General features: G+C 39.6%; 1 protein-coding gene across 3 annotated transcripts in view; it reads right to left on the bottom strand.

Annotated features, from left to right (window-relative positions):
* The window catches only part of MYO16 (myosin XVI), a 695,568-nt gene that overhangs the window by 601,548 nt on the left and 74,103 nt on the right, over nucleotides 1–19,917 (bottom strand). The window contains exon 1 of one of the 3 annotated variants that reach the window (XM_074387447.1): nucleotides 2,208–2,425. The exons of the other annotated variants lie outside the window; for them this stretch is intronic. The gene's annotated coding sequence lies outside the window, so the exon portion shown is untranslated. Of the gene's footprint in view, nucleotides 1–2,207; nucleotides 2,426–19,917 lie in introns of those variants that run through there. 3 annotated transcript variants of the gene reach the window in all.

Here is a 19,917-nt window from a genome sequence, read left to right on the forward strand (position 1 = left end):
AAAATTTAACTTAATTCTTAAAATTATGGAAATACAAAATCTTCCAGACCACTTAACACGAATAAGAATTTTACTATTTCTGTATTAGAGGTGAGAAGTTTAATGGTCTCCATCTCTCTCTCTGTCTGTGTCTCTCTCTCTCCATCACTCCAATGTTTATTTGTGGAGAGCCACACACAAATTACTACCAGTAGAGTGTCAGCAACTTGAAGGCAGGAATCAGATTCACTGGTGATTCATTCTGTGCCCTGTCACACAATCTCTGGCTCATGGCAGTTTCTCAATAAATGTTGGCAGAATAAACCAAGGAAAGTAACACTGATATTGATCTCTTCCCCCCGTTTCCATGTCTCACTAAGGCAGCTATCTCCAAGGTGCTGGTGATTCACCTTTTCAGTACTAATGGTATTTTCAGAGGTGGGGCAGCCATGCGTGAGGGAATGGTGGACTCTTCAAAAGAATTACTGTTAGGCAACTTCTCGCTTGCAATAAGGGCTGGTAAAGAGGGAAAAGTTATCTTTTTCTATTATGTATCCCTGTTTTATAAACACATTTACAGAATTATAAGATAATAAGTAATATGAATTGGTTTTCCACCTTGAAACCATCCCACAGATATGGAAGACTTTACAATGGTTATGAAACACAATCTAACGTTCTTTACCTTGACCATAACCACATGAAACCACCAGTAATCACACATCAGCAATTTCATATGTTTCAAGCCGATCAAAAGCAAGCCATGGCTGATAGAGTTTGGAAAGTAGAGGGGAATGGAAGGGCAGGAGAGGGAAGAAGAGCTACCAATTGCATTTTATAAAATGAGTTGAGAAACACTGTCTATAGTTGATAGAACAATAAATATAGGCTTAAGGGTTTTTGAAGTTACCAAGGTGACTGACAGGAGAAAAACTGAAAGTTACATGTATGTATCAAACACAATGGGGTGGTAGGAGATGCAGAATGGTGTAGGCTGAGCTGAATCCCTATCCATAATAGCAAGATATACATAAGACACCATCTTAAAAAATAAACAATTGCAGACTTGACATATTATTTAGGAACCTGGAGGCAAATCCCCCAAGATCTGAAGACATAAATAGTTAAATGTTTTGCTCTGGGGTACAAAACTAGGTACGGATGGCTATGGGGCAAAGAGATTGTAGGTTTTCCTTGTGAACTTTCAGTACTATTTGGTTTACTTTAACCATGTGTGTGTGTCACTTTCTTATAAACATATATCTTAAGAGAGTAACAAAAATGTCTAACTCATGAGTTTGTTGTAAGTATGTAGTGAAATAATGCATTAAAGATCTAACATCTGAATAAAGGAAGCATTCATAAATAATGGCTATTACTTTTTACCTTAATTTTTATTGATGCATAATAGATGTATATAGTTTCAGGGTACATGTGATAATTTAGCACATTCATCTAATTTTTACAGATCAAATCACTGTCCTTGGGATCCATCACTTTTAGAATTTGTCTTTTCGCTATATTAGAAACATTTGAAATATTCTCTTCTATTTTGAAAGGTACAGTAGATTATTGTAAACTTAGTCACCCTGCTGATCTAACACTAGATTTTGTCTATCAAATGGTGGCTATTGCTTTATATAAAAAAAGCCAAGGCTGAATAATTCAGATAACCCAGATACACTGTTTCTACAAAAAGCACATTATGTTTTGTGAAAATATGATATATGCAAAACACATCGCACATTGTTAAAAAAAGGTGTCAGTTTTAATTGTATTAGACATATTATACAGGCATTTAAAATGTATGTGTATGTGTTCCTGAATAAGAAAAAAATACTATTTTCTATTATGAGCTTCAATCTTAAATTGTACACAAGATTTTACTAAAGCATTTATACCTGACAAAATCACTTTTTTATCTGTCTTTCAAAATTTTTCAACATTTCATCTTCACTCATGAAGACTTTCAGAACTGAGACTTTTTTAATAGCTTTAATTAGAGCTAAATTTTTTAAGAAAATGATCGAATTAGGTTGAGCTGAATCTAGCTATCAGAAAGCAAAAACAAAACCAAAGCGAAGAAAAAGCTTTTGATACTGACATATGCACATTTTAAAGTTAAAACAAGGGAACTTAAATTCACTTGTGGAAAATGCAGAGTTAATTCTGCATGGATTTGTCCTGTTCTTCTAAAAGGAAGAGTGAACCAGAGCTGACCCACTTACCACAGTGTGGATGAGAGGCTCCAACCAGAAGGAAAATACAACCTTTGGAAATCTCTCCTCTCTTTTCAATGAAAGTCTCCAAGTGCAGTTCTGGTCCACGCTCAGTCTGAAACATCCCTCCCCCATCCCCACCTCTCAACACACACAGCAGATGAGGCTGATTCCTGTAGATCGACTTTAAAAGAGAAAAAGTCATTCCATAAAACAAATCAGCTCAGGTTGACTCAAAGGCAGCCCCAAAATCAGCCCACAGCAGTTGGCTGCTGTCCTTTTATGACTGGAGAGCTGGAGTGCAGCTCTTTAATTAATAGGGAAGCCTTAGCCTGCACAAGGTGGAAAAAAAAAAAAAAAAAAAAGCTTAATTTCTGAATTTGCATTGAATTCTGATATGTGCATTCCTTTTTGTCTCTAAAAACACTCAAAGTAGCCAGCATAATGAACGTTAAAATCCATACAATAAAAAAAGTTAAAGGTTTACACAGGAGGACAGGATTTGAAGTGGGGCAGAGGGAAGAGGAGGCGTGAAGATCGGCAGCCTTATTTATTGGAGGGATCAGAGGCTGCTGAGGGCCAAGCCCTTGCTTTCTGTCAAAACACTCCCAGCAGGTGGAGAGGAGGCTGGCTCTATAGTGATTAGAGAGCAAAGAGGGCCTTGAACTTCTGCAGGGGAGCCGCTGCCTGGGGTATCAGAGACCTGATTAGACTTCCACTAAAAGAAAGTGACTAGTTTAACTGCACTAGTTGTCTTAATCACTTAGGGATGTAACCTTATGTAAATATGCAAAACTATATTGAAGGACCTTTTTTTTTTTTTTTTAAAAAACTCAAGAGCAAGCTGTAAGTCAGGCTCTTTATAAAACATATCAGAGTCAGACTCTTCCAGCCATGTGGGGTGGGGAGATTTGACCTGATTCCGTAATCCATTCAATTTTGTGGAATGAATTAAATTAGCCTACTGCTACTAAGAAAACTGGAACAAAACTCAAAAGCCAATATAAACTGTGACTTTCCAGTCTGGATATTCCAGACTTCTGTGATTGGTCCCTGAAAGAAATACATATATATCTATAAAACAATTAGAGCTAATTTAAGAAGAGAGATGCCATATACAGGAAGAAAAAACTTCCCCACAGAAGTCAGGATTTTGACATTTTCACTTTAGAGTTCAGATAGTCAAAATAGCCATGCAATATGTAAATGGAATATATTTAAGAATTTGAAGTCAGAAATCATTTGATATGTATGAGCCACAATTCACTGTGCCTTCACCTCTAAGCAAAAGTTATCCATAACTGATCACCAAGAGGCAAGAAATTATTCCTCTCCTTCAGCTTCTATGAATCATATCATCAGAGAAACGTCTATTTGGAAGAGTGCTGCTGATGACTGGTTCACACTCATTTCCCAATGCAGAGATCCAACAAGTTTATGCCTGAACATTTCTAAGAATGTCACATATCAAGCAGGCTATGGTACAAAACCTGTCATTCACTCAACAACACTGAGCTGGTGCGGGGCTAAAAGAGTGGATTCAGCCCCAGGGATTGCAATGAAGGATGCAAAGAAGTTTCCCTGCCTAGAGCTTTCAGGTTGTCTGAAATTATCCAGTACCAAAGTGTCCCAACAGGGCAATTGAAGAGTTTCAGTGTAGGTCAATTGAGGCCAATCCTCCAGTATACAGTTTCCAAAACGTTTGTTAAAAGATGGCAACATAATAATCACTTGACTAGGGAGGAGAGCAGCTGGCAAGGGCTAGAATAACCAGCTGGGATTCAAGAAATACTTATTAGGCAAAGGATGAGGGAAGCAGGCATTGTGAAGGGGGGAAAGAGTGCCAGTACTCTTCACTAAGACCTGCAGAGACACCTGAGGCTAAACACGTGAGGGTTCCCATGGCTGCAATGAGAGAGAATGCAGGCAGGGAGGCTTTGCGGGCATTGCAGCAAGACGGACCTATAGGATGTGGACTGTGTCAGGTACTTTTAGAGGGTGTTCAAGGAAGCAGGGATATTCTGTGTGTTGGATGCTGTCAGGACATGGATCAGCTCACGGTAAACCTCATCTCTAAGGAGTGAGGACAAGAGCCAGGCTAAGGCTGTAATTAGTCAAGAAGTAGCATCACTCAGATTAGCCAGCAAGGGTGTCTCGGGTAGCTAATGTTTGGGTGGCTTGAATAATGTTCACGTTTTGACTGAGTTCATATGTTACAGAGGCATCTTGTTTCATCATGAGCACAGGTTGTGCTGAGGGTTGAGGTTTGGTAAAATTGCTTGTTCAGTGGACCACCATGGGCCAGCCATGTCTGCCAGGTGCACCCTCCTGGGTATCAGGGGCTGTCCTGCGCATCTAGGAGGACAGCAGGTGAGTTATTATTGCCAGGACAGAGGGCATGATGGGCTGACAGGGTCTGGGAGCGACACAGGAGCCCAGCAGACTCTAAGTGTGACTTCATAACAGGTGTCTGAGCTGGAGTGTTGACCTCAGCCTTGCAGAAAGGTGTTTGCAGTGGATTCACACGTGAGGCTCTGAAAAAGGCAGAGCCTGGGGCTAAATGTATCCACACCCTCAGTAGCGGCTCATGTCTCTGCATGTCTAATTTTACAGGTAACAGCTTCCTAATGTCCTGGGTTAAGAAATACCACGATGTAAACCAGTCTTTATTTCACACTTGAAAAATACACAGGGAATCTCATCATCCGTGGGGCCTCACACTCCTGCTGTGGATGGAGTCTCAGATGCTTCCAGCTGAAGGAAACACTGCAGTCCTGAGAGCAGCTCACGCCCCTGCCAGCAGCTCCCTCAGAGAACCGAGGCCCAGAATCCTTGGCCAGAAATCTCTGCTCTGTTGGATTAACCCAACTCCAGCCTGCCTTCCTCACCTTCTATGCAGCTTAATTCACACGAGCCTTGAGGCTTACGTTTCCATCTTACATTCCTCTTGGAAGAACCATTTGAGTATTGTAGTTTAATGTTGTGATGGGTCCATACTAAATGACTACTAACAAACTTTCCATTTCTGAAGCATGACATTCACGCCAACTTACTCATCACTTTCAGGAGAGAAAACAGGCCCCTCCTAGATGACGCTGAAATGATACTGCAGGTGTTCGTTTCCTGGTGACCCAAGGCGAACGAGACACTTCCACCTGTGCTCACAGGGACGAGCATTAGAGAGGCAGTCACCAAACTGTGCAGTGGCAGAGGGAATTTTATCTGGAAGGAACCATGATTGCAATTTTCTCTGGAGAAGACTACAATGTCCTACAAATTTTAACAAATAATTACATCAACAATTTGTTTCAGCAGTTACATAGAGTTGTTTTTTTCTTTTTTAAGTAGAATGCAATCATTGTCATCATATACTATTGAGGATGGCCCTGTGCTGGCATCAAAGCATCCAAGAGAGAATGAATCCCAGGTCTCTAACACCACCCCCAGCACACACACACATAAGTACACAGCATACAACCCCCACGCACACACACCACACACACAACCCCACATACCGCACCTAACCCACTCCCCTCCACAGCCTCCACCCACTCCACAACTCACCCCCCACATCTTCTACACATCCCCCACCCACCGTCCCCTATACAACCCCCACAGCCCCCCCACAACCCCCAAGGCTCCCCCATACCCTCACACCCCCACATACGCCAACACACACACACACATCACACACACATCCTCATAGTCCACACACCACACACAGCACCCCACACCCCGTACAACCCCACTCCACACCCCACACACAGCCCCCAACATGCCCCATACCCCCTACAACCTGTCCACACCCCACACACAGCCCCCAACATGCCCCATACCCTCTACAACCTGTCCACACCCCACACACAGCCCCCAAAATGCCCCACACCCCCTACAATCCCTCCCACACCCACACACAGCCCACAACATGCCCCACACCACCTATAACTCCCCACATCCCACACACAGCCGCCAGCATGCCCCACACCCCCTACAATCCCTCCACACCCTACACACAGCCCCCAACATGCCCCACACCCCCTACAATATCCCCACACCCCACACACAGCCCCCAACATGCCCTACAGCCCCTACAATCCCCCCACACCTCACACACAGCCCCCAACATGACTTACAGCCCCTACAATCCCCCCATACCCCACACACAGCCCCCAACATGCCCCACACCCCCTACAATCCCCCCACACCCCACACACAGCCCCCAACATGACTTACAGCTCCTACAATCCCCCCACACCCCACACACAGCCCCCAACATGTCTTACAAACCCTACAATCCCCCCACACCCCACACACAGCCCCCAACATGCCTTACAGCCCCTACAGCCTGCTTCCACACCCCACACACAGCCTTCAACATGCCCCACACCCCTACAACCTGTCCACACCCCACACACAGCCTCCAATATGCCCCACAGCCCCTACAACCCGTCCACACCCCACACACAGCCTCCAACATGCCCCACACCTCCTACAATCCCTCCACACCCTACACACAGTTCCCAACATGCCCCACAGCCCCTACAACCCCCTTCCACACCCACACACAGCCCCCAACATACCCCACAGCCTCTACAACCCCCTATGCCCCATACACAGCCCCCAACATGCCCCACACCCTCACAAACCCCCCATATCCCACACACAGCCCCCAACATGCCCCACACCCCACACACAGCTCCAACATGCCCCACAGTCCCTACGGCCCCCCACACCCCACACACAGCCCCCTACATACCCCACACCCCCTAGAGCCCCCCACACTCCACACACAGCTTCCAACATGCCTTACAGCCCCTACAATCCTCCACACCCCACACACAGCCCCCAACATGCCCCACACCCACTATAACCCCCCACACCCCACACACAGCCCCCAACATGCCCCATAGCCCCTACAATTCCCCCACATCCCACACACAGCCCCCAACATGCCCCACACCCCCTATAACCCCCCACACCCCACACACAGCCCCCAACATGCCCCACACCCCCTACAACCCCCACACCCCACACACAGCCCCCAACATGCCCCACAGCTCCTACAATCCCCCCACACCCCACACACAGACCACACCCACCCCATACACCTTATAGCCCCATACCCACACACCCCACACAAAGCCCCACATACCCCACACAACCCACACACAGCTCCCCCTACCCTCACAATCTCCCACACCCCTCTACACCCAAACACCCCTCTATACCCCAAGTTCACCCCACACGCATCCCCCCAAACTCACTCCCACACAGTCCCCCACCCCTCCACCCCCACCCACCCACACCCCACACACAATATACTTAAATTATTTTTATCTTATGTCTTTAGAAGTAGATAAACATCCTCTATTATATATATATATATATATATATATATATATATATATTCTTTGCCCAAATGCCTCTATTCATAGAGTACAAATATTGACAGGTTAGTTGCTTAGTCTTCATGCTAGAGAAGTTCTCGTGAGCATACCAGGAAAAAGAGACAAGTCAGGGTAAGCTCTCTCTTTTCTTCTCTGCACTCAGCCATGTTATACTCAAAGTCAGGACCTTTTCCAAATTTGCTAGAAAAAGACAGAATCAAGAGCCAAATAAAAGCCTTTTTAACTTCTTTTTATTTGAAACTTCAAAGTAGGTCATTTACACAGTGAAAAGGACAAGGAAGAAAAGAGAGAAAACGGGTCACATAAAAATGGAGGCTCAACAACAGTAAAACCCTATTTCGAATACTTTTTTTCTAAAGCACATTGTCCACCCTTGTTAGGAAAAATAAGTCATGAAATTGATTTTTGTTATGTTTCCTTCCAATCGTTATGAAAAGCCATTGACTGTAAGCTAAAAATGGAAAAGAGAGAAGAAAAGAAACAAAGCCTGGAACTCAAAATGAAAGGATGGAGATATGAACCACTTATGAGACTGGTTTTTTTTTTATTTTAAAGAGCAAGTGAATTATTATTTTGTGTTGAACTCAATTTTCAACTAGATTTTCAAAGAAACATGAATGCTCCTCTTTTGTGTTTAGGAAATACTTGTGTTTTTAAGAACTAACTCCATTTTCTGAGAGAATGAAATTCTTAAACATCTTACAAATTAATTTTTTTGGCTACAGCAAACAAGCCCACCCCTGGGGCACCTCCTGATGCTCCAGAGGCAGGGCTCCTCAGACTGCAGGATGGACTCCCGGGAGTCATCGGGTGATCTTGTTCCAGTGCAGGTTAGAATCAGGAGATTCGGTGAGGGACCTGAGACTTTTTCTAAGGATGCCAAGGCTGCTGGTCCAGGGACTTCAAGGGCCTAGAGAGCTGCAGCAAATTTCAGCCACCCATCCAGGGACCCACTCCCAGAAACTGAGTTACGTCTATGTGTCACAGGGGGTGAACTTCTCTGACTTTAGTAAATCAGCAAAGGATCATACTGCACTGTATTAATTTCCTAGGACTGCCATGACTAAGCAACACAAACGTGGTGGCTCACAACAGCAGAAATATATTCTCTCATAGTACTGGAGGCTGCATCTCTAAAATCGAAGGGCTGAGGTTGTGCTCCTTCTGAAGGCTGTAAAGAAAAATTCTTCTTCTCCTCTTCCAGTTTCTGGTGGTGGCCAGCAATCGTTGGTGTTCTACAACTTGTGGATGCATGACTCCAATCTCCACCTCCATCTTCACAAGGCCTTCTCTCGTTTGTGTCCTCTGTACTTCTGTGTCTTCTCATGGTGTTTTCTCTGTGCGTGTGTCTGTGCCCAAACTCCCCTCCTCTCATGAGAACATCAGGCATCGGCTTAGGGCCCACCCTACTTCAGTATGACGTCATCTTAACTAGACTACATCTACAAAGGCTCTATTTCCAAATAAGGTCACATTTGCAGGTCCCATGGATTAGGGGTTCAACATATCTGTCTGGGGGACACCATTCAACCCAAAATGTGCACACCAAAGTTTGGGATCCACTAAAAGAGTAGTTCTTCATACTGACTGCTCTTTAGAATCTCCAGAGGAACTCAAAATTATATCGATACTCGGCTACAACCAATGAAATCTGACTCTAGGGTTAAACTCAGGCATTACTGTTCTTTAAAACTTCCCAAGTAATTCTAGTGCATACAAAGAACCGCTTGAGAACTACTGCATAGGACTCAGACTTTACAGACCTCGGTGAATATGTGTAGTACTTCTAAATGGAATGTCTGCTTTCTTAGTAAGCAAATATACTGGTAATTTAATCTATGCTGGAAATATGCTGTTTAGAAAACAGAATTTTGATAATGGGTTTCAAGAAATCAAAAGTTTCTTCTCATTTATAATGATTATAAAAATTTGATTTTTTAAAAATAGGAGTATATCAATTATGAAATATTCTTTTATATATATATCACTGCACACATTTAGAAATAAAGGCAAAAGGTTAAAGGGAAAGTATATATGAGAGAATTAAACAGAGAAAATTTGAGCCAGGAAAGTTAACTGGAATACATTTATGACATCCTAATACCTTTCTTAAGACTTGCCATGGTAATATATGTGTAATTTTGCTCCATAGGAACTAGAAAATTGAACTGTTTTTGAACTATTCTCTCCAACTGCCACCAATTTTCCAGAATCATGATTCCAGGAAACATTTGCTAATGGTCTCTAAATTTTTCAATAGGTGGATGCCACTACTTACTTGAGAGAGACAGACAGACAGACAGACAGACAGACAGGCAGGCAGGGAGAGAGAGAGAGAAGTCAAGAGAGAGGTCAGTATATACATGGTCATACCTGGAGTCCTAAACAAAACTTAGGAAAAGGTAAAATAAGTAATATTGGGGTATCAGATGTCATTTTCTTTTTTTGACTGAAGACAGTTCTGCATGGGTATTTGCTTTGTTGTGACAGTGATTACTGGCTAAACAGTAATAACAATATCATGAAATAATAAATTCCACTGTGTTTATTACAACATAGTATAAAGTAGGGAGCTAAATAAATACTAGTATTTTATAATCCAGGAGAAAAGAAACCATATTAATGAAAACATCAAGGGCTATATTGAGAAATAGCACAATAAAATAGGAGAAGTAAAATAGTAATATGAAAATATACCAAAACACAGTAATCAGGTTAATAATAACAAATAGATCATACAATCTGTTTGGTAGGAAAAGGTTAAGATAAAGAAGTCAACATGTGGTTTATGAAAAACTAAGACATAGTTTATCATCCAAACCAGGACCAGTGAGAAGAAAAGAAGTTGCTATTAAAAATTATTCAATCACAATAGGTGTGAGCAGAGACTGTTCCCCGCCTGGATGTGGGGTCACTATGAATTTAGTCCATTCCACCACTGCTCTCAGCTCACCTTTGCCTGCGCCATTGCTTTAGCCCTTGAAACACCATACTAATGCCTTTTCCATAATCAAATAGGAAGAAGTATTCACTGATTCAACATCAATTCCAATACGTTGTACACACAGTCCATAAATACTCAATTAGTGTTAAGAGTAAAACCGGGCTAAACTATACTGCAATAAAAATCAACCCCCAAAGCTCAGTGGCTGAAAGCAAAGTATACTTATCTCTCAGGTTACCTGCACACCATGGGCAGGCAGGGGTCTCTGTTCAGCCGAGCCTTGAACTTTGGCAATCACAGAAACCGAGGAAAAGGAAAGGCTGTCCAAGGCCCCTCACCAACAGTGCATGTCACTCCTTGGCAATGACACATGACACATTCGTTCATAGCCAACTCGCCGCAACTAATCACACAGTACCAACCAACCATGAAAAGACTACAAAATGCCATCCTACCTAAGGGATCAGTGGAAATATTTGCAAGGATAATGAATATCTACTGTAAAAATAACTTCACAACTCACTGTCTTCTGGAAACTGGCTCTTAATAAATACCTTTATTGGTATTTTTCCTTTCCTATTTTGAGGAGGGGAAGTCTATTAAAACTGTTTTTAAATCTGCTCTTGGCTTCAAAAATGCTGGATACAGAACCATGTTTTATGTATGCCCCGTTTTCCATACTACCCCATCTACCTACCTAGCGCTGAGCATGTAATGATTCAGGGTTTTTTTGAACAGTCTCTGTGACCAGTACAGCCTAGGAAATAGCCACATTTGTCAAAGTACAAATAAGAGAAACTTCCCTTTCCCAAATAGGCAGTGTTGATGGTGAAATACAGATACAGTTTCTTTCAAGACACAGAAATAGCAGTAGATTGCATTTAATATTCTGACAAGTAGAGGGCACACACAAAAATCAATATATTAGATGATCTCTACAACATTAACTGAATATGTGTTTATAATAATAACCTCTGAAAAAACATTTTAAAGGGTGCTATTCCTAAGTAATGGTATTACAGTCCATTTTTAAAAACATGTTTCCTTCTTTAGATATTTTCTTTGTTTTCCAGATACTCTGCAGTACGTTTGCATTACATTTGTAAAAAGAAAAATATATATATTATTTTGGAGAAAAGGAACTAAGTGCTTCATGTAATGGCTATATTCAGATATATTTGTTTTCTCTGAGAATGTAACGTATGGCCCAGATGTTAACCTCTGCTCACCTGTGTATTATGACGTTAGGTTGCTTTTAAAACACTACTTGATTGTATGGCTATAATAAACTGCTGTTTTAGAAGTAGAGGTAGATGTCTTGGGAGGTCATTCCCCTTCTTGAGAAGAATCTTCATGTGAAAAATGTTGGTTTTATATGTAGGGTGTTGTGTGGTGAAAAAAGATTACATATGAATTTTTCTTCTCAGTGGTACCAAAACTTAGCAAATGCTAAACTCATCCTATACTCTTTCATAAAATATACCCTGTCAATATCAATTAAAATCATATTCCTAACTTCTGTAATATCCAAATTTGTTGCTAAAACTTGCTGTTGAATTCAAAATGTGAATAACATTTCTGACATAACATTGTTTGGTAGTTTAAGGTGGTAAAATATTATAAGGCCCCTTGATAATAAAACTAGCCCCGCTGTCCCATAGAACTGATGTTTATGTTTCTTTTGAAATAAACATAGAAATTGACACACCTAGCCTAAAACTTGAGAAACTTACATTTGTCTTATCTGAATTCCTTTCACAGAAAGCCAGTAGTCCATCCAGATAATATCAAGGAGCTGAAACTCACCAAATCACTGTATCTGGACAATGAGATGCCAGACTCTTCGCCATCATGATCATAACGGCTTAACTGACTACCTGCTTCCTGTTGACTAACTCCTCTTCCGTACTGCTCCCTAATTCCTGTTTTCCCACACAAGGTTACATTTCTTCACTGCTATATAAACCCCTAATTTTAGTTGGTCAGGGAGATGAATTTGAGACTGATCTCCCATCTCCTCAGCTATAGTATCCAATAGTCTTCTTCCTTAGCAATACTTGCTGTCTCTGTAATTGGCTTTCTGTGCAGCAAGCTGCAGAATCTAGAGTGAACTCCTGGTGTTTTTGGTAACAAAGAAAATACCTGCCTTCAAATTTCCTGGGGATCTTATTGGAAAGACAGGAAAATAGGCCCTTTTCACTATATTGTGGAACAATAATGCAATCACAGGGTACAAAAGGTCCTTTTAGAAACTGAAAGTAACTCCAGACTGAGGAGTTAAGGACAGACAAGCTGGAAAAGTAGCTGTCGTCTGCTCTGAGATTCAGCATAAGAATCCTATCACTTGTTAAATTGTAATACTGGTATCTCTTACCTGAATTTGGTAGTTGTTTTATTCCACCATTTTCTAAAGTACCTGACCCATTTTTCACCTACATGACATTTGATGATAAAAGGATTACTTTGAATGGACAATCCCTTAAAAGTAACTACTTTGCACCTACCCTTCAGTGATGTGCCTTCATCTCCAGGTAGGAGTTGAGATTCAGGTAGCAGGAATAAAAATCTCTAGATGCTGCTTTTCTTTGGACACACTACTTAGCATATCTGAACTTCAGCCTACCAAATGGACCTTCAGTACTACCCAGTCCATTTTAACTATTTTTTCAAATTTAAAATATTATAAAGATGAGGAAAGTTTCTGAAGAAAATTTTTAAAAATAGCCAAATAAGGATATTTCACACATAAAAGTGATTTCTTCATATTCAGTGTAAAGCTTTCATTTATAAACAATATTTGTTAATATTAATTCAGATAAAATCTGTGTGTTTTTCTTGTATTCATTTATTTTAAGTTAGTATGTTTTTCTAATGATCTCTTCTTTATCTGGGATATATGTGTGTATGTGTGTGTGTGTTATGTGTAAATGACATGAATGTATATAACTTATGTATCTCATAAGTTTAATATTATTTAAAATAATTAATGCTAATTGAATGCCTACTTTGTGTCAAGATCTATTCTAAAAACTTTTATATAGTAACTTATTGAAACTTCCAGTAATTCATCCATTTTAGTTTACAGATCAAATCTTGGGTAGCTTAAGACATTTTGCTAAAGATTGAACATTGTAATAAATAGCAAACAAGTTATTTCTCCATCCTTTAACTTCTTATAGTTTTGGAAAATCAATATTTATATTTTTATCTACATATGAATTGAGAATGAAGCTCTGATTTTTTTTTTAAATTGTATCCCAATTCCTACCCAAGGGGTCTAGGGAGTCATGCCTTACAAACATAAATTCTCATCAGATGGGTTTTATTTGACCCTATATATTGTGACTTACTTTTCAATCTGACTCTGGCATACCATTATAAGACAAGGAAAAAATATTTAACCCCAAAATATATTTCCTTGCCATACCTTGAAATTGCCCTGCAAAGTCTCTTGTGAAAAAAATCTACATTCTATAAATAATCCCTTTTCCACTTTGTGTTCCTTCCTTTCTTTCCAGATCCACAAGATCATTAATGAAGAGCCAGGCCCCCTTGCAGTTCTGACAAAACACAATTTACAACCTGTTACCTCTGAAGTCTGCTGAGATCTCCCTCTACATAATAAAACTTCGTCTCCACAATTTTTTTTCTTTAACCTGAACATTCCTTTCTATGGATCCCAGGTCTTTAGACAAACTCAACCAATTGTCAACCAGAAAACGTTTAAATTTACCTATAGCCTGGAAGCCCCTGCTTTGAGTTGTCTTGACTTTCTGAATCAAACCAATGTATTTCTTAAAAGTATTTGACTGATGTGTCATGCTTTGCTAAAATATATAAAACCAAGCTGTACTCCAACCACCTTGGGTACATGTTCTCAGGACCTCCTGACGGCTGTGTCATGGGCCACATTAACTCTTATTCAGCTCAGAATAAATGTCTGAAAATATTTTACAAAGTTTGACTCTTTTTGTCAACAAAATCTAAGAGTAAATAAATATAATGAGCGATAGTACTTTGAATAACTTCCCAGTGGTTCACCATTACTCTCAGTTAACTCCAAGAGAAAATAAGATCTTACTCATAACTAAATTACACATTTGTTATGGGCTTAAAAAGAGGAAAGCCATTGAATTTCAAACTTTGCCTTAAGCATATTGATAAATCATACTTCTATTGGGCCAACCCTAAGATCAGATTTCAATTTATAATTATTCTCTAAAAATACAACTTTAAAGGTATTAAATTTAATTATGTGTAATGGTAATAACTGTTGTACATCACAATATTTGGTCCACAGTCGCTCTAACAGACATGTACCTGATTTTATAAATGAGGCACAGAAAGACAGATATCTGACATTCTCACTCATATGTGGGTGCTAAAAAAGGGTAACTCATGGAGGTAGAGAGTAGAGTGGTGGCTCCTGAGGCTGAGGGGTGCCAGGGAGGAGTATGAAGAGAGACTGGTTACTGGGAAAACATAGAGTGAGATGGGAGGAATGAGTACAGGTGTTCCACAGTGCAGTAGGGTAACCATAGTTAACAATAAATTATTGTGTAATTCAAAACAATTAGAAGAAAGATTTGGAAGTTTCCCAACACAAAGAAAGACAAATGTGGCTGGGCATGGTGGATCACGCCTGTAAATCCCAGCACTTTGGGAGACCGAGGCAGGTGGATGAAGAGGTCAGGAGTTCAAGACCAGCATGGCCAAGACAGTAAAACCCTGTCTCTACTAAAAATACAAAAAAAATAGCAGGGCGCAGTGGTAGGTGCCTATAATCCCAGCTACTTGGGAGGCTGAGGCAGGAGAATCGCTTGAACCTGAGATGCAGAGGTTGCAGTGAGCCAAGATCATACCACTGCACTCTAGCATGGGTGACAGAGCAAGATTCCATCTCAAAAATCAAACAAACAAACAAAAAACAGAAAGAAAAAAGAAAGATAAATGTTTGAGGTAAAGGATATGCCAATTACCCAATTACACATTGTATGTATGTGTCAAAATACCACATGTACTTTGTAGGTATGTGTAATTATGATGTACCAATTAAAAATACCTTATTTCAATAGTATTTGACCAGAAATCATAGACAATGCAAATAACTATCCAACTACATATATTAAAATTGGTTCAAAGACTACTTTAATGGGCAAATCTCAAAGATACACTCCTTGCTTTGGATTCTTAGTTTTTAATCTTTTGATAATGTCTTCTCAAAAGAGTTTAAAAGACTGCATGGGTAGGCACAAGAAAGTTAGGAGTTACTGCTTTCTGCCTGATGATATTGAAGGTAGATTTAATTCCTTCACTTTGTTTACCTTGCTTTCCAAATATTCTACCTTGTGCCAGAATCATCTTTGTAATTTAGAAAAATCACTGAGAAACATAAAATTTAAAAATAAGTAAATTATTGGCCGGGCATGGTGGCTCATGCCTGTAACCCCAGCACTTCGGAAGGCTAAGGACGGCGGATCATGAAGTCAAGAGGTCGAGACCATCCTGGCCAATATGGTGAAAACCTGTCTCTTCTAAAAATATAAAAATTATCTGGGTGTGGTGGTGGGTACCTGTAGTCTCAGTTACTCAGGAGGCTGAGGCAGGAGAATCACTTGAAGCCAGGAGGCAGAGGCTGTGGTGAGCTGAGATCATGCCACTGCACTCCAGCCAGGGTGACAAAGCAAGACTCCATCTCAAAACAAACAAACAACAACCAAATAAAACCCAGTAAATTATTATCATTCATCATCCCAGCACTTTGTCAATGGATGCATTGAAATCCCTTCCCAGAATTACCCATATAACTGTAAATATTACATGCTATGATTTCATTTTAAATAATTCTAAAATTGTTCAAAAATATGTCACTGGATTATAATATTCCAAGTCCTCTATGTATACTTGTGGTATTTCTACTATTGAAATAGGAGGTTTAAATCTGCAAGGTACTAAAATATTTCATTTAGCAACCCAAAAGCATGTTAGAATCGTGTATGAGAAAAGCTTTTCTGTGTAAGTAAAGCCTCTTCTAGCACCCGTTGTATTTAAATGCAGGAATGCTGCATGGATAATGCCATCAACCCTGTCAACTTGATGCATGAGTCTTTATTCCATCCCCAGGATGATTTACAAATATGCTCCAAAATGTAGTTTTTATATCACATCCTGAGTACCTTCGTTGATCAAAAATATAAAGAAAATAAATATGTACAGAAGAATTCTACATAGCTTGGTTTTCTAAGTAGAAATGAAAACACGGTAATTATCATTGCTATCATTTTATAAAAACTGTAACAGCCAAAATGCAAACCATGTAATTTTATAAATCTACAAATGTTATTTCTCTTCGATAGAATCTATTTTTAAATATTCTACTTATATTTACTTATAAACTTGATCTATTGAATTCTCTGAAACTAAAATATCAGTGCTAAAGCTGAATATTATAATATTACAATTTTGTGACTTTAAATAGATTTTCCATTCATAACTCCATTTGGAGTGAATGACCCTATAATTCTCAGAGGTCAGCAAAGAAGATAATAATTTTATCATTCTCCACCTTCCAGGACTATTCAGAGACTTTTAGGCAATAACCCAGCTCATGCACCGTACCACTTCCCAACTGTAATACTTTGCCTTCCTTTTGTGAGAGAGGATCATCTTCATCCTAAACCCCAACCCCATCTCCAAAACACACACTCACAGCCTCAATCTGTCTAATCCCTACTCATCTGTCCAGTCTTCTCAAGACTCAACTCAATCTTCACATAACATGGACGCCATTTCCAAAACAGGCACAAGAACACTTGGTAATTGCCCTGTTTTCTCTTCCAGCAGCACTGCTTCCAGGAACTTACACTATGAATTGAAATGCTCTGCTTAGAAATCTTTCTTGTTTCCCTGGCTGGGCTCAGGTGTTCTGGGTGCTGAGTTAGGTTGTGCCACCTGCCACTGTTGGTCGGGACTTCCTCTCTTTATAGATCCTCAGGTTTAGAAGTATGTGTATTCTTGCTTTGTGTTTCCATTACCTGAGAGAATGTGTAATATGAAATGGGCTGAATATATACATGTGGAACTTGACAGACTTAAACCAAACTGAGATGCAAAGTCAATAGGAAAAAAATAAATGATTTGGTGGTGTTTCATCATCCAGTTCAGTATACTTTCAGAGAACTCCTATTATCTCTATGAACCTGACAAAGTCACAAACTGTCAAGAGAAGGTCCCAAAAATCAAACCATCATGATGAAAAGTACTGGGGAAATCCGAACATAAGATTTCAATACTTTCAGATTAGGAAAATCTTGTCTTCATATTACTGCAAAATGACTTTAAAGCTACATAGAAAATACATTCAAATGTACCTAAATAATGCAGAGTCTCCCAAATGAAACAACGAATATACACTTTAGCTCAATAAACTCATTGGGAATGCTGCAAAAATCCAAGTTGTTTCACTGGTTTATAGCAGTGCTGATGAATTTCTCCTACTTGTTCTTTTTCTTTTTCTTTTTTCTGAGATGGAATTTCTGTTGCCCAGGCTGGAGTGCAATGGTGCAATCTTGGCTCACTGCAACCTCCTGGGTTCAAGTGATTCTCCTGCCTCAGCCTCCCAAGTAGCTAGACTTACAGGTGCCCACGACCATGCCCAGCTAATTTTTGTATTTTTAGTAGAGACAGCATTTCACCATGTTGGCCAGGATGGTCTCAAACTGTTTACCTCAGGTGATCTGCCTGCCTTGGCCTCCCAAAGTGCTGGGATGACAGGCAGGAACCACCGTGCCTGGCCACTCTCCCTACTTTATAACATTGCCTGGGGCCAGCCTATGAGAATGAGTAGGAAAAGAGTAAATCATAATGGAACAACAATGAAGGGAAATTCAGGCAAGGTACAAAAAAAAAAAAAAAAAGGCAAGAAGAAGGTTGAGGGCTATTAGTATAAAAAAAGATACCTCATTATTGGAGAATATTCTTGAAAAATAATTAGAAATAGAGTTTGGGTGTTCATTGCAGCTTGCATATTATATGTACATATCATCTGTGTAGGATTTAAGATTCTGACAGTCAAAAGTGACTTCCATCTGGAATCTCTAATCATATTCACATTACCAGGATATGGTCTACATTTAGAAATTCTGTATTAGGTAACATATTTTATTCCTTTTGCTATATGACTTTAGTGAATCATAAATCATCTTAATAAGTTCTTATACCACTTTTCACTTTTCTAAAATTAGTACTCAAAATATAATATCCTAAAATGTTTACATGTAACGTATTAATCATATGCGCCCTCACAGTAGCATGTATTCCTGCAACGTATTTAAAGTTAATGTAATTAAATCACCATTTACATCTTCCATAGAGAAGAAAAAAACATAATTTTACATTTCATTATAGAAATAAATATGCCTGTGGAAAGCTTATAAAACAATTAATGTACGTTCATTTCTCTCAATATTCTTAGCCTGTCTATTCAGTCTAAGTGTTACATGTGTTTATATATGCTATCTTCTGAATTGCTAAATTATGCAAAACAAGTAGCTACTCTAAAAGTTTCCAACAGACTTCCATTTACTGAGAGTCCTCCAGTCTCACTGTAAAATACTCTGAGTGGTGTGAGCAACACCCCAACACACAGCCACCGGGCTCATCTCTGGTTGAACAGGGCATTCCACTTCCACCTACAGAGATGTGGGCTTACCAAGAGTGCATGCTCCTGTAGTCTCAAACAGCGATATTCCAGTTTTACTTGTTATAGTTTAAATTTAACTAAATACACAGATAAATTGAGTGAAAAAAGAGAGTGAAAAAATTTAGTGTTTAGGAACACTAAAATTAATTCTTTGTAGACACTAAATGGCTCAAAAGAACTGTCCAATTAGTTGGAGGATAAACAACTTTAAATGTTTGAGGTTGGCAAATTGAGAAAAATCCAGCACAAATCTACACTCCAGCTGTTGCATATGTATCTTTTGGTTCTAGGTTAACCTAAGAATGCTAAGCATAGAAATCTCAAGATTTGGATTATAGGTATGATTGAGTAAAGAAAGACACTGAACCTACTGCTACTGAATCTACTCTGTAAATGTCTATCCAGGGATGCTCTATAGCCCACTGTTTCTGTTTCTGTTCACATTTAAGTATTTCAGTATGTGTAAACAACTGCAGCTATTAGAACTCTTTTATTGAGTTTACTTTTTACATTTACTTTTATTATTTATTTTTTATGTATCAAACAGCAATTTACTATGTATTTTAATTATATTATTTTCCACTCAGGAAAATGTAGTCAATTAGTCAATGTCATAGGAATCCCTGCATCTATAAATTATCAACTACTTCAAAATACCCAATTGCA

This window comes from Saimiri boliviensis, chromosome 16, assembly GCF_048565385.1.
Source record: "Saimiri boliviensis isolate mSaiBol1 chromosome 16, mSaiBol1.pri, whole genome shotgun sequence".
Classification (NCBI taxonomy): Eukaryota; Metazoa; Chordata; class Mammalia; order Primates; family Cebidae; genus Saimiri; species Saimiri boliviensis.